Source organism: Typopeltis vanoorti, chromosome 14, assembly GCF_054136105.1.
Source record: "Typopeltis vanoorti isolate ZY-2024b chromosome 14, IOZ_Tvanoo_1.0, whole genome shotgun sequence".
Classification (NCBI taxonomy): Eukaryota; Metazoa; Arthropoda; class Arachnida; order Uropygi; family Thelyphonidae; genus Typopeltis; species Typopeltis vanoorti.
The window spans coordinates 104,296,496-104,309,818 of NC_143562.1; the positions used below are offsets into that span (position 1 = coordinate 104,296,496).

The following is a 13,323-nucleotide window of genomic DNA, read 5'->3' on the forward strand; positions in this document are numbered from 1 at the left end:
AAAAGGCCTAAGTTCAATTCTCCTCATGACAGGAGGAATATTATATGGACTTTATCAATTGATGGTGAGTTAGCCGATCTCATACGGAAGTAGCAGGGTTTTTTCTCCCGGAAACTCGGTTTTTCATCCCGCATGCAGACAAATCGGCCGTTCAGAACACTCACAATTTACAGACAAAAAATTACTAGCTGTGGTGGTGGGCAGTAGATGACGCTGATGTTGATGATTGGTAGTAGAGGATTGGTGTAGTGGTGGAGATGGAGAGTTGTACAATAGGTGTCCTCCTGCAGTGAGTCTTCGGACTCCTTGGAGGTGTCATGAAGAATAATAATAACAACTTTTGGCTGTAGCTAAGTTTATATGAGGCACAGCAATGCTTGATGCAAAGTTTTCCATACCAATGTTATTTAACTGCAAATCTAATTGTCTTGCTATATCATATGTAATGCAAGAATTTACAGCATTCTCATTTGAATGCTTAACAACTGCAGTTGCAACATCTTCAGTCATTTATGGAGTTTCACATTTACACTCTCTTCCTGGTTGAACTGTCAAACTGCCTGTCTCTTAAATCAATGAATCATGCATGATACAAAACCAAATGAATCTCTGTTACACTCCTTCATCCCAATTGTAATGCACTTTCAATAATATGATCATAGGAGGAACCTTATTTAAACATAAAGACATCCATAAACAAACTTGGATATCACCTGACAAGAAATCCAAAAACAAATACGCCATATTTTAATAAACAGATCTTGGAGAACCTCTTTGATGGATGTAAGAGTTTGGAGAGGTGCAGACCACTTATTATTGATTGCAAAAATAAAAATGAAACTAAGAAAAATATCTAAAGGCGAGACCCAAAGAATTAAATATAATTAATGATATCAAAATTGGAGATGTTAATGCGGACGATGTTATACTTCTAAATAAATCCGGTACAAGTCTGCAAGATTCCCTAACTAAATTGAATAACTGTTGTAACAGATATGGTATAAAGGTCAGCATTAAAAAGACAAAGACAATGAAAATAGGCAGAAACATTGAAAATATCAACTGCATTGTGAACGGAGAACCTATGGAACAAGTAAAACATTTCACCTACTTAGGCACGATTTTTAGTGAAGATGGTAAATTAAATATGAAAATAGACAAGAGAATCAACAAAGCTGGTATGGTAGGAAGTCAACTGAATAAATTCATATGGAATAAGAGACAAATTAGTCAGAACACTAAATTAGCTGTATACAAGAAAGTGTTCAAACCAGTTTTAACTTAGATCTGAGAGCTGGATCAGAAGTAAAACACTTGACCAAAGACTAGAGACTGCAGATATGAAAGTCCTGAGAATGATTAGAGGCATAAATAGATGGCATCAATGGCAATATCATATTAAAAATGAGGATATTAGGAAAGAACTTGCCACCATCAGCATCCAGGAATGCGTTAGCAGAGGTGGTATGTTCACTTAAACAGAATGGGCAAGGAAAGATTAGCAAAACAAGTGTTCTCTGCCAAGTTGGCAGGAAAATGACCCAGAGGAAGACCAAGATATTGTACAAAGTGCCTTAGACGATAGAAATATAAGATCTGATAATGTTGGAGTCTTGACAGGTAACAGACTGATTTGGAGAAAAATTGTAGATAGGAAGTTAATAATGATGTAAATTTTTCATGTAGTAGTATCATATCCTGTACACCTCTTGAGGGTACATGGCAGGAATTTGATGATGATGAAGATATAAAATTAAAAACCAAAATTAGGCTCTTCAACACTAACGTTAAACCAGTTTTACTACACAGAGCAGAGACATGGGCATCAATAACAAAAGAAAGCATAAATAAAATACAGATCTACATAAACAAATGCTTGGGGAAGATACTAGGAATATACTGGCCAAATAAAATAGCAAACAGAACTTTGGTTAAGAGCAGATCAAGCCAGCATCAGAAATGAAATCACTAAAAGAAAATGGAATTGGATAGGTCACGCAATCAGGAACCCCAGATAAAGAAACAGCAAAAATTGCACTAGAATGGAATTCCCAAGGCAAGAGGAAAAGAAGTAGACCCAGGATAACATGGAGAAGAGAAATAGAGGCAGGGGCAAAATGGCTTGGACGTTCCTGGAAAGAGATCAAAAAAGAAACACTGAATAGAATAGAGTCAGATGGAAGTCAATGGTTGAGACCCTATGCTCCACAGGGAGCAAAGAGGATAGGTAAGGTTAATTTTCTATTAATATCTGAAATTCTGGGTTTTTGATATTCCTTAGCCATCATTTTATCATTATCTTGCTGTCACAGAACTTAACAATAATCAGCTTGTTTGTTTTTATTTATCACAGGAACTCCATGACCTGCCAAAATCTTGTCCTTATCTTCAATTTGAAACACAGAGATTTTATTGAGGATACTTGAATATTATTTTTACAGCTATTTTGCCTGCTTTCATTTAGGAGTGCCCCTTTTTTAATGTCACTGGATTTTTTACTCAAGAATTCTTAGGGCATTGCAGATATATTTTAGAGACAAATATATGTGCATAATAGAAGAAAATTCGCACATACCTTTTCTTGGATGTTACTGCCTGTCTTCTTTCTGCAATGTGCATACTTCTGCTGTTATGATGTTAAAAGGGAAGTGGAAGGTAGGCAATGTGGGAGAATTAATTTGAAAAAACCCAGTTTTTTTTATATAATATATACATATATTATATGAAAAAAAACAGGTTTTTTTATATAATATATACATATATTATTTTTAAGGGTGGGCAGAGCACTTTTTTGTAGGGTGGGAAAGAGATGAAAGAGGGGCTGAAAATGGAAAATGTTTTTTTGAGGAAGGGGAAGGGTTTATGGGAAAAAGGGACCAGGGAGAGGGTTACCGGGTGTGAGTCATTTCGACAGTGTGTGTTGTAGTCTGAACTCATGGAGGAGGTGGATGCTATGTCATGTCGGCTTGGTGTTTCTGCCTTTGAAGTGCATGTGTTATCGCCTATTGGTAGGAGTTGTGACCTCATTTTTATGTTATGGAGCTCCCAACACTCTGAGATTATGTAGGGTCGGTGGACATTGGTGGTGAAACGAAAGCATGCAAAATAGCCATAAAAATAATAGTTTTTAAGAGGAGTAACATGTTTTTCTAGAAATAATACCTATATATACTTGAATATGCTTTACTGGCTCTTTCAGAATGCCTAGAATTTCAATATTACTGGCCTTATATTGTGTTTTTTAGGTTGGTAGGCATGATTTTGGTGTCAATGATGTCTAAGTGTTTCATTTTTTACAGTTCATTTCCTGACTTTCTTCTTTTATAGCTTTAATCTTTAATAATATCCTGTGGTCTTCTTCCTCACACTAAACCTGCTAAGATTCAGATTGTCAGCAATTTTTGCATCACTTATAGAAATCATTTCCATTTTGATTTACTCTTCAGGCATAACCCGTTTGGTATACAAATGACCCCGCAAATGAAGATAGATACACTACTATTTGCAGATGATCAAATAGTATTAGCTACATCAGAAGATGACTTACAAAGATCATTAAAATCATTAAATGATATCTAAGCAATATAATATGACAATATCCAAAGAAAAAACAAAAATAATGGCATTCAAAGGAGAAAACCCAATAAGAAGTAAAATAGTGATAGATAATAAAATACTAGAACAAGTAAACACTTTCAGATACTTGGGATGTGATCTATCACACGAAGAAGAAAAAGACATAGGCACTAAAATATCAAACTTTGTCAAAGTAAATGGCATAATAAATAATATATTTAAGCCATCCTGGGTACAAAAACACACTAGAATCAGACTATATAATGTCTTGTCAAAGCCAACTCTACTATACAGAAGCGAAACATGGACCATGAAAAGGAAAGATGAAAAATGAATTCAAACAGCAGAAATGAAGTTCCTCAGAAAAACAGCTGGATATACCAAGTGGGACCACAAAACAAATGAAGAAATCTTACAATCCCTAAAAATAAAACCAATTAATTACTACATAAGACAGTATAAACAAAAATGGCTAGAACATTTAAATCGAATGGACAACAGCAGACTACCAAAAATATTATACAGATACAAAATAAGTGGAAAAAGAAGAATCGGAAGACCAAGAAAGAGATGGCATGAGACCGGAACAGGCCACATGGCCTATATTCCATGTTAGGAAGAAGAAGAAGACTCTTCAGGCATCTTTGTGTAATTTAATTCTGTCAAACCTTCACATACTCACTGAAAGATAATCATTCCTGGCATAAACAGCCCAGACTGTATGACAGCCTTTAATTAAGATTAGCAAAATGGAAAAAGTTTGAAACCCCTAAAAATTCATGGAAAATTTCCTGCAAATAATTGAAATTACTCACCAGCAATCTTGTACACTTTTAATCAGTTACCAATGAATACATTCATAATACAAAACTACAAAGTATTTAAAAATAACCTTCAAAATACAAGCTGTAAAAAAATACATCAACAGTACAACATATGCCACATATGTTTTTATTATGGCATTTGACAGGATACAACAAGAAAGGCTGTTCATAAATTAGAAGACATATGATTGAAATATAAACAAATATTGAAATATTGACTTAGATAAAAGAGTGGTTGGTGGAATAGCTTGTCTATATCAGAAAGTGATATATGGAGGGGGGGGGGTGAGCAGTGGTGTTCCTCAGGAATCAGTCCTTGGACCATAGTTGTTCAATCTATACATTAATGATATTGGGAAGAACCTGACTGGAGATGTTCAGTGTTCCCTGATAGGATAAAAATATACAATTACAGAATGGCTTAAACAGCTTCATAATAAAAGCAAACGATAATGGTAAGTAAGTGGAAAGTTATACACTTTCATGTAATGAGATTTCCAATAGCATACTATAATGGTGGGATCATACTTGGAGAAACCAAGGAGACTAAAAATCTTGAAGTTATGGAAGATAAGAAGATCAAGTTCAACGGTTACATAGCAAAGACTGAAAATACAACTCACAAGATAACTGCAATGTTGAAGCAAGCATTGACATATACAGATAAATAGATTATTTGGTCTCTATACAAGGCCTGATATGACTGCACCCAGACTACTATGCACAGATTTAGTCTCCTAGGTTCTGAGGAGATAAAGCTATGAAAAGTGTGCAAAGAAGAGTTACAAAGATGACATCAGGATTATGGAATGTAGATGATGAGGCCAGACTGAAAGTATGTGGACTGCAGACACTTTGCAAGCTGTTCCACTTACTGTTCTCTTGCAGAACAGTAAGTGGAACAGCTTGCCTACTACTAAAATAGTAAGTACATCTAATGTAAATAAGTTTAAGAGCAGCTATGACAGCTGTAGTGGATGATGTGTAGTCTCCGTTGATGAATTCTCAACTCACTGAAAGCTTCCAATGATAATAATTTTAATAAGTATATCCAAGTGGAAGATACATTAAAGCTTCAAGCAACAGATATCATGGAGCATCATTTATCAACTTGTTTGAAATCATGAATGTTTGAGTGAAAAATCTACTAAAGCTCACAACAGACTAAGAAAGATTATTAGAGTATTTATAATTTAAGCTATTGTGTGTTTAATAAGCCTACAACTGATTATGGAATGGTGAAGATGCCTAATAAGCCTTCGATCAGAATCTTTCAATGTGCAATATCTTCTATTATTATAATAAAAACAATGCCGCCCTGCATGAAAATATAAAACTTGAGAAATCACTGGAATATTACAAAGTTATGAAAAAGATGACACTCCAACTGAGATATAACTTTATGGTCTTATTTAAAATACTTAAGTGACTTTTAAATCTCAAGTCACTTAAGCACTTTAAATAAGACCATAAAGTTGTGACAATGTTACCGTGATCAAAGAGCCTTCTATATTCCAAAATAAAGTACATATAAAAGAGCTTGGGAAATCATTGCATGCTCATGAACAGCATCTAGGAATTTAATCACTATTCAATGTTTTATATGGAAAATACTATATTATAACAAAAATCTTAACAAGAGAGCAAGAAACAGAATGGAAATTTACTGCAGAAATATATGGCAATACTTTCTGTATTCATCAACTCTTTGCAACTCACACTTCTTCCTAAAAATAAAGTATCACCTTAGCTACCAACAAAACATGCCAAAGTAGCTGGATATGATGAATGCCCCATGAGTGATAACAAAATATAGGTTTCAAAATATTTTTGGCAGAGAAAGTAAAAGGAAAGTAGGTAACTCATTTTTACAATCATATGATATAGCAAAATGCTTATTTAACTTCTGGTATCAAATAAGGAATATAAAGAAAAAGCATCCTCTCTCTCATATTTCAGTCCAACACATACTTTGATAATCAAAACTGCATTAATGTTTCTTTCAAAGCAAGCAAACCTGTTAGCTCTTATACTTCCTTCCCTATTTCTTAATTTGATCATCATTTCTTCACTGTTGATTTCAAAAGCACCATTTTTTTTTCTTTTTTTTTTCTTTTATTGAAATGACATACATATTTTACATGATGGATGGCCAGGAAAGATGTTAGATTATTACAGGAACTGCTATTGCCCCAGTAAATAATATCTTCACATAAAACATTTAAGCTTACAGTACAAACAAACAAATATAAAATTATAATAATAATAATAATAATAATAATAATAATAATAATAAGGCCATTACTCTGGTCAAGGAGTTGATAATAACTTCAGGCAGATTTTGGGGGCAGGGGGGGGTCACACATTTCTTAATAGATTTAAATCTCACTAGTGGCTTCAGGATATGAAGATGATACAGTAGGCATGAAAAACTATAAATGATCCAGGATTTCTGATCAACTGCACATCTACTGTGACAAAAAAAAAGCTCTTTTATTATTTTTATGGCTATTTTGCCTGCTTTTTAAATAAAGCTTTTAAAAAAAAGCTCTAAACTATATCATCAGCAGAACATGAACAATATTTAATACGTTCATAACTATCTCCATCAATGACCAGAGACCTAAATTTAATTTTTCAAAAAATTTTCCTAACTATATCTACTTATGAAGATAAAAATATAAAACTATCCTAAACAAAGTGGTCTCATTCCCTGATTGTAATTCATTTATTTCACTTGCATTATTAAGAAGTATCACTGAAAGAGAAATATTACTACATCCAAAAATAATTTTGAGGTATTCCTTAATGTTGTGGGAGAATGCAATTAATAAATACTTACTGGTGTTGCCACAAAGGATTAAATGACATAATAATTATGCCATTTAAACAAATACTATTTAAACAAACACAAAAACAAATACAAAAACAAAATATATGCCAATTGGAAAGAGAAGGCAGCCTCAAAAAAGGATATTAGATGGATAATGAGACCGGTACAGACCAATATGGTGTATACCCGTATTTAGTGTTTTGATGATGATGATGAATAATTATTATTATTCTGACTTCTCCGGAAAAGCTCATCGTGGGAGGGCTTTTTTTTTTTTTTTTGAGGTCACAATGCCTAAATACTTTCTCTGCAAACATTCCCCGAAAATGCATTTACACTCATATGATATACGAAAATCATGTTACTAATAATATGAAGTGTTTCAATCACCAGGAAATTTCGACTCATAAGCTGTTTCGTTCAGGCTGTAAGTGTAAAGTTCCAACAAGTGACATATGCGTGCGTGTGTGTATAATCACATCACGTTGTTAACAGGGCACATGCTCAAGGTGTATAATCACATAACTCAGGAGGATTCCTTGATCGGTGGCAAAAATAACCGAAAAACATACGAGCACACTATAAAATGCACAGTTCACACACGACGCAGAAATAGACTCGAAGAATCGACCGTCAGATGCGGTGATTAATACCCTTGGAGGGTAATGGATGGCAATGCTGTAGCCAATGAAGTTCTAACTGAGGCTCGGCTATTGCTTTTCCCTCTTGCCATGATCAGAGCTTTAATAGCTCAATAACACCTGATCCCTACACTGTCCTCTACAGATAACGGGGAAGATGAAAAGCATTCTTGCTTCGCCCCTTTAAGCCAGTCCTTATAAGGATAAGGACGTAGAAATAAAGGGTGTGGAAAATCACAGAAGCACAAACAGCTCCAATATATTTCATTAACAGCAAGAAATTCGTGCCTTTTCTTCTCTTAATTTTTGCGGTGCAAGGACCGTTAATGTATGCCGTTAATTAAATATTCTCAGTAACAACATTTTATTTCAAAAAAAAAAGTTTCAAATCAAACAGTATTTACAAAGCAGTTTTCCATTACTTCTCATAACTTTTGAAGAAATTTTTAAAAATAAATCATTTTTACGCATATCAAGCAGTTCAGAATTCGCGTGATTTCATTGCCATATTATACTTACCAACCATCAGTATGATATACAAATAATTTCATTACTTTTCTCATTCAAAAACAAACTCATTTTGATTGTATATATATATTCCCACAATCCATTACAATGTTAGCAAACATTCACAAACCCACACACACATGGGCTCGGATACTTAGTTACGAAGCCAGCAGCCCAAGGTGAATGAACACTACTACGCCCTCTAAGAGCTACAAAAAAATTTTAATTATTAGAATGATGTCATACCTATTTTAGTAAATGACAGAATATTAAAAATCATTCTATCAAACAAAATATTTGAAACTTAAAATAAGTTTCGAAACTGTCCAGAGAACTTAGGACAATACACCCTTAGGCATCAAAGTCAACTTGTATTGCATTTACTTAAACAACAAGAACTCTGTCATTGAGAACCTGGCGTGTTGGCCTTTTGCTGTTCAACTTTTCACTGGATTGTCAACTATTTCTGACAATTGGTTTTCATCAGAAATTTGCAGCAGCCTTACGAAGGCAAGAAAACTTTTTCAATAGCGATGCAATCATAAGGCATATGTAGCTCAGTAAAAGTGACGCTTGCATCTTCCGCGCTAGGCCGCACAAAATCGATTCAGTTCAAGTCTAGTCACCGACTAGAGGAACTTTTTCTAAGCCTATCTTCGACCTTTCCCCGAGTTAGTCAATCTCAAGCGGGTTTTTTCTCCTAGAAACTCAAGAAAATCAACCGCAGAACTCACATTAATTCAGACAGTAACATATCCTGTTAAGGTTAAGTACCAAGAGATGGCAGCACTTACTTGCCAGTCTCTTCATCGGTGGCTGCTTATAATTAGTGATAGTTATGGGCCAGCTATCTATTGGCTACCAGTGGAGAATGAACTGTCCACTCAGTCTCCAGATAGGGTTCAAAGGCCTCGCAAATTCCCTATAAGGGAATAAAAAGTCGTTAGCTTATTATTAATACTTATTGGGGAGATTAGTTTTTGTTTGGCGCGTCCTTGGTCAGTTTTGGAATTGTGGTGCGTTTTAGTACATTATATGTCTTGTAGATCATGCAATTTTTGATTCAGTGCTCTTGCCAAAACAGTGCAAAGTCTTGTAGCAGTGCCGGTAAGACTACAACTGCACGCTAAGCGGTTTTTTTTTACTTCACATTGACAATCATGGAAAAGCAGCTAAATGAGACAATATTCGAAGAGGTATATAAAGAATTTATAAGACTAGGTGAACTACTTAACAACAATTGGCAGGGAAAAGTGAAATTGTACGACACGTTTCCCCTGGAAAGTGTCACAGACGTTGTCCTAGAAGATCGATTAGAATCGGTGCCTTCTACTCCTTCAGACTTTGTAGAAGTCCGCGCACTCAAAAAGCGAAGGGCAACAGAAGAACCGCACAATGACAATAATAAAATGGAACAGGATTCTCAGGGTTCGGACGCCGCTATTTCTCCCAAAGAAAAGGTGCCTCCGATCATCCTTAGAGAAAAGCATAAGTGGGCAGCTTTAAGATCCACAATGTCCAATCTGCACATTGGCTTCATTAAGGCAAAAAACATGGATGAAGGCATAAAGATCCAGCCAGCAACAGTGACAGACTATAGAAGGTTGTCTAAAGAACTGGACGACAGAGGCATCCAGTATCATACCTCTGCGCTCAGCTCCGAAAAAAATTTAAAAGTGGTCCTTCGTAGTGTCTGTGAAGACATCGACACAGCAGAAATAGCTGCTGACCTGAATTCTCAAGATCTGCCTCCAGTCAAGGTCAGCAGAATGTACAAAGCAGACAAGACTCCCATGCCATTAGTCTCTAGTTGAGATTCATAATATATACAAGAATATCTACAACTTAAAAACAGTCTGTAGTCTCATCGTCACACCAGAACTACTCCGGAAAAGATCATCTTCTGGGCAGTGCCACAGGTGCCAGAAGTTTAGCCATGCCCAGAATCTACGTAGAGCAGAATATAGATGTTTAAAATGTGGGGACAGCCACCCAACCAATATCTGCAAAAAGCCGAGGACCACCTCCGCCAAATGTGCAAACTGCAGTGCCCCTCATCCTGCGAACTACAAAGGATGTACTCAGCACCCAAAGAACAGACGGATGGAGGCAGTCAATCAGCCTTCCTCCTACACGAGAGGCCCAGGCATCAAAACCGGAGACTCAGCGGGCAAAATTGGAGACCTCCAAAAATAGAGACACCCAAGAGCAAACAAGAAGTTATGCCGATGTGATCCGCACAAATAGACCAATACCAGAACAAAATCAACCAACAGCACCTAAAAATCTAACAGCTGTTATTATGGCCTCACTAACAAACATGTTACAAAATTTCAGCCTATCAAACCCTACTGAAACCTCCACTAAAAGATTTCTTCGTGAAACTCATGTCATCCACACAGCTCTCATAAATGAACAGTAACAAACTCAATCCAGCATCACTTCAGATAGTTGCTTGGAATGCAAATGGCCTCAAAAACAAAATTCTGGAACTCCAAAATTTCACATATAGATATCAACCAGATGTTATATTAATCAGTGAAACTCATTTAAGACCATCAGACAATCCTACAATAAGGGGTTATCACCTATACAGAAATGACAGACTACTCTACAGAGGCAGCGGCACTGTCATCTTCATTAAAAACTACATTAAGCACCACTCTGTGAGCAATCCTTCAACCACTAACCTTGAGATCACAGGTGTGGAAGTTGTCACCAGCTCCACTGGCAAACTGCAAATCTACTCAGCTTACAACCCTCCCCAAAAATCTCTGCTTCACTCTGACCTAAATGCCATCTTATACGTCAGAGAGCCTACCATTATAGCCGGGGATCTGAATTCCAAGCACCCTGCATGGAATTGCACAACCACCAGCAAGAATGATTGTATCCTTTCTAATTACTTAGGATCAAGAAACACTGTTGTAGCATGCCCCACCGAACCAACTCATCTCAGTATGTTTGGCACTGCTGACATCCTGGTTATAGCTATCCTGCAGGATATCAAACTTCAATACAGAATCATATCTATGGATGAACTATCATCCGATCACAATCCAATTCTACTATATCTGGGAAATCAAGAATACCTGTGTCCTCCTTCTCACTCCCACGTTGCATGGAAAAGACTGTCAACAGCACTCAAAGATTATATTGGACCTGTTCCTCACATAAGCCCAAAAGAAGAAGTAGAGACTGCAGTTACAAATCTCACACAACAAATTAGTTCTGCTATAAAGGTAGCGACCTCCTACAAATCTGCCCTCAACCCAGATCGTTTGCCTGAAGACATCATTAACTTGATCAGAGACAAAAACAGAGCTAGGAAAAGATTCTGTAACATGCGTGCACCACAAGATAAAAAAACAGCTCAGAACAGGATAAATGGGGCAGTAAGAGATGCACTTAAGACCTCATAGAAACCAAATTTCGTATAAAAAGTTGTTCTCTATCTCACCTATTGATCACTCTATCTGAGGGTTACTGAGAAACATCAGAAATAAAAACAGTTCCCTCCCCCATAATCTCAAACCAGGGCTTAGTTCACACAGATGTAGATAAGGCAGAGGCCATAGTGAAGAATCTAGGGGAGCAGTGCAAACCTCTTATAACAACTTAGATTTCAATCACTTGTACAAAATCCACAGACAGGTCACACACGCTTTAAATCTCTCAGATACCAGTGATGACCATATTGCACCCACATCACCTGTTGAATTATATGATATTATTAAAAAACTTAAGAACAATAAAGCTCCTGGATAAGATGGCATCTCAAACACAGTGATCAAGCTGCTACCTCGGAAAGCTGTAGTGCACCAGTATAATAAATGCAATCTTAAGGTTTCACTATTTTCCTTCTACCTGGAAACTGGCTGATGTAATTCCTATACATAAACTAGGCAAAGACCCACACCTACCGCAAAATTATCGTCCAACTTATCTCTAATCTGGGTAAGGTTGCGGAGAAGGTCATTCTCTCACGACTCCAAACCTCAGTAAATGACCTCAACATCCTCCCTAAAGAACAGTTTGGTTTTCGGTAACACCATAGTACTACCCAGCAAATCCACAGAATTGTCGAATACATCACACCAGCTATAACTGGCGCCAGTACACAGGAGCTGCTTTCCTAGACCTCTCCAAAGTGTTTGACAAAATCTGGCATTTTGGACTCCTACACAAACTTATCTCAGCCGGTACCTCACTACAAATGGTTCATCTAATCCATTCATATCTTAAGAATAGATGAATGCAAGTAAAAATCAACGGTTCTACTTTGTCCCTGCGCCATATCTTTGCTGGAGTGCCGCAGGGATCCCTACTGGCTCCATTGCTGTTTTCTGTATACATGGCGGACATCCTGCACAATCCGATGTCTTCCATTTTGGCCTTGTATGCGGATGATACAGCAATACTAACCAGATCTCTCCGACCCCATTTCTTTACCAGAAAGCTTCAAGAAAACCTTGAAGAACTTGTTGTAAAGTTCTTCAGGAAAACCAACCCTCCAACTTTACAAGGATGGTTGGTTCTCCAAATGGAGAGTGGAAGTTAAGCCCACAAAAGCTCAGCCGTTCTTTTCTCAAAAAGGCCAATGTTTCCTGCAGGAGATGTGTTACTATTCAATACTAAAATTCCCTGGCAGACAGAAACAAATTACCTGGGTGTAATTCTCGACAAAAAGCTATCTTTCAACCAACACATCAAGTCTACGTGCGCAAAGGCATCTAAAGTCATAACTCAGATCTACCCGCTAATTAACAGAAATAGCAAACTCAGTAACGGAATCAAATTGCAGCTATACAAGATGACGATTCGTCCTATAATCATATGCCTCTGCAGCCTGGAGCCACCTCTAATACTAACGTTATCAAGATACAACGAGTGCAGAACAAGTGCTTGAGAATGATTCTGAACGCCCCGTGGTATGTTAGAA

At 36.6% G+C, this 13,323-nt stretch overlaps 1 protein-coding gene across 2 annotated transcripts in view; it reads right to left on the reverse strand.

Moving 5' to 3' along the window:
* The window catches only part of ssp3 (SCAPER domain-containing protein short spindle 3), a 460,137-nt gene extending 451,616 nt beyond the window's left edge, over nt 1-8,521 (reverse strand). Inside the window, exon 1 of one of the 2 annotated variants that reach the window (XM_090403385.1) lies at nt 8,394-8,521. The gene's annotated coding sequence lies outside the window, so the exon portion shown is untranslated. The remainder of the gene's footprint in view (nt 1-8,393) is intronic. The other variant, XM_090403386.1, reaches the window with a different exon arrangement.
* Between the last annotated feature and the right edge of the window lie 4,802 nt (nt 8,522-13,323).